Consider the following 2,891-nt stretch of genomic DNA (forward strand, 5'->3'; position numbering starts at 1 on the left):
TTCCTACTATTTTTTTTTTAAACATATAATGTATGTTTGCCTCTGCAAAGGCTGGGCTCCACTGACTCTTGCACTAAGAGCCCAAAGGAAGCAACTGGTGTCAGAGCACACAGTGACAAGGAATGGTATGAGACAGCGGGAGGCAGCTAGCAGAATCTGGAGGAGAGACATAGATCCCCCCAAACAGAAATGGTTCTCCTGATCATAAGGCCAAAGTGAGGGGGCATGGCAGCTCATTTCAAGATCCACTGTACAGTATGCACACTTGTAGATAATTTTAGGAGGGCTTTCACTCTTTCTTTTCCCCCCACTGCTTTCTACTTCTTTTTTACTTATTTTTAAAAATAGTTGTTTATTTGAGCGAGAGAGAGCACATGAGCATGAATGGGGGGAAGGGAAGAGGGAGAGAATCTTCAAGCAGACTCCCCACTCAGTGCAGAGCCCCACTCGAGGCTCAGTCTCATGACACATGAGGTCAGGACCTGAGCTGAAACCAGGAGTCAGACTTTCAACCAACTGAGCCACCCAGGTGCTTCTCCTACTGCTTCCTACTTTATTAAACAATGAAGCACACATGGATGTTCCCTGTGGGATAACTAAAGGACAGCAAGGGAAGAGAAGGGGACACTCACGAAGAGAATCAAGAGCAAAGACCCATCTTCACCAAAAGGGCTCGATATTGATTTCCAGGGAAGAGCAGGACATGGTCAGTTCAAATTTGGTGATGGCATCAGGATGAAGGACCAACCCCAAACTTCCTGATGCTTTGATCCCTGACAAAGATCTCGATGCATCATCCAGGAGAAGGGCCTTCAGATACTTTGATCACATATGCCCCCTGCTTTTCACCAGGAGGCACCTTAAGCAGCTGTATAATTTTGTCCAGAAGCCCACGGATTATCTCCAACCAAGGATTCTTACTGTAATAAATAGTACAGAAATGCCTGTAGTTTCTTTCATCTAGGTCTCTGCTAGAATCTTCTACTATAGTGTCAGAGATTTCAGTTTCAGAGGAAGGGGCATCTTACTATTTGTGGCTGTGGTCTTTAGGAGGCCAGGAAGAAGGGTAATGAGTACTACCTGAAAATCAGTGGCCTTAGGATCACTTACATGAACTACCTTTGTTGCAGAGATGTCCAAACCAAGTTTATCAGCAATACCTTCTTGGAGGCACAGAGGAAAGGCAAGTGGTTCAGTGCGTCCAGTAGCTACCACGTCATGTCTTAGAAGTCCTGGTAGCTTATTAAGAGGAAATTGATTAGCTGCAGTGTATGTTTCTGGGAGAGCCACCTGAATGTTATTATATCCATAAGCAATGGCTACATCTTGTATAATATCACATCGCATGGAAAATGTCAACTCTGGTCAGAGAGATTTCAATCTCAATCTGATTCCCATCACCTATGACTTCTGACTTTAAGCACACTTTGGTCAGAAGCTTGGCAAGATTTTCTGGAGTTAATTAGATCAGATATCACCATCTCCTTTCGTTAAGCCAGTTCTGGAAGGGTATATTATTTTCCATTAGGAAAAACCACCTTAGCTGCTTTAATTGTAAATTGATTCTCATAATATTCACTGAACCTGGTGACAATGACATCAAGAGCTATTTTTGCCTTAGTAAAGTCAGTTCTTATGCATTCACGGATACATTTCTAGTATTCAGTGTTAATTTGGAATGATTTTCATTGATGATAGGAGGCCATAAAATGATGGCACCATCGCTATCATAGGTAACTGGGTACAGGGGTTTATTTTCAGTGATATGGAATTAATGTTCAAGGAGCACTTTCATTCTTGATACTGTGTTTGATTTTCATTTAACTTCTTTGTTGTTTCCCTGAAGTCCTGAGTTAAAGAGAGCCTCTCTATTTTTGCATAACAAACTAAATTGAGTGGATATTGACCGATAGCTACAATTGGCAGTTATCTATCAGGTACGTAGATAGGTATGTAATAGTAGCTACTCTCAGGTAAGTCCCAAGGACTATCACATATGTCTCAACACATGTGATAGTGATATTCCCCTTTCAGTTGAAAAGCCAAAGCACAGAGAGGTTAATTACCTTGTCAAGGACAAAGAGCCAGCCAAAGATAGCTGGGACTTCACTGACACTATCACTAAGAGTCCAAGGAAACAACAGAGGGGCCAGGACCCCAGATCTCAGCTGCCAGTCTGTTCCCAGTCCTGAGTTTTTGGAACATCAAGATTGAAGGCTGTTCTCCACAACGTATAGGTATCCAAATGAATAGAAGATTCATAAAGATGATTGAATGGTAGGGAAATATCCCTATTCCTCTTGCAAAGGGGAACTGTGATTGATATGAAGAAGGGAAGGCTGAGATAAATTAGAAGCTTGGAAAAAAAAAACATGAATGAATTTTAGAATGAATCAGAGAATGTAAGATTTGAGAGAATTCAAAGTTAACCTGCCAAACTAAACGGAAATGCTGAGACACACGAGGATATAGTGACATAATTATTTTTGCACAACAAATTAGTAACAGAATAGGAATTAGAATTTACTTCTCCATGTCCAGGCTCAAGACTCACACCACCCAACACCAGGCATTTAGGAGATGCTACACCGACAAATGAACTATGAAGAAGAAATTTTCATCAGACAAAGAGAGGTAATAATCATTTTTTCCCAGGGAGTCCAGACTTTGGAGGACACTACATTTTGTTGTCAAGGGAGGAGGTGGGGACAAAGTCCCGGGGTAAATATATAAAAGAGATTCTTTAGCTGTAGTCTTAGGCAGAGAACCAGAATAAACCCAACAATTGGTCCATTTTATTTCCTGGAGCAAGATCTGTGACTCCCAACATTTCAAGCCCTAGATGACAACTTTAATACTATTCCCAAGTTCAAAGGTTTCAGTTTCTTATT

At 41.3% G+C, this 2,891-nt stretch overlaps 1 pseudogene; it reads right to left on the bottom strand.

Annotated features, from left to right (window-relative positions):
• Nucleotides 1-660: 660 nt before the first annotated feature.
• LOC110575471 lies at nt 661-1,795 on the bottom strand (annotated as a pseudogene).
• Nucleotides 1,796-2,891: the final 1,096 nt, after the last annotated feature.

Source organism: Neomonachus schauinslandi, chromosome 4 (assembly GCF_002201575.2).
Source record: "Neomonachus schauinslandi chromosome 4, ASM220157v2, whole genome shotgun sequence".
Lineage (NCBI taxonomy): Eukaryota > Metazoa > Chordata > Mammalia > Carnivora > Phocidae > Neomonachus > Neomonachus schauinslandi.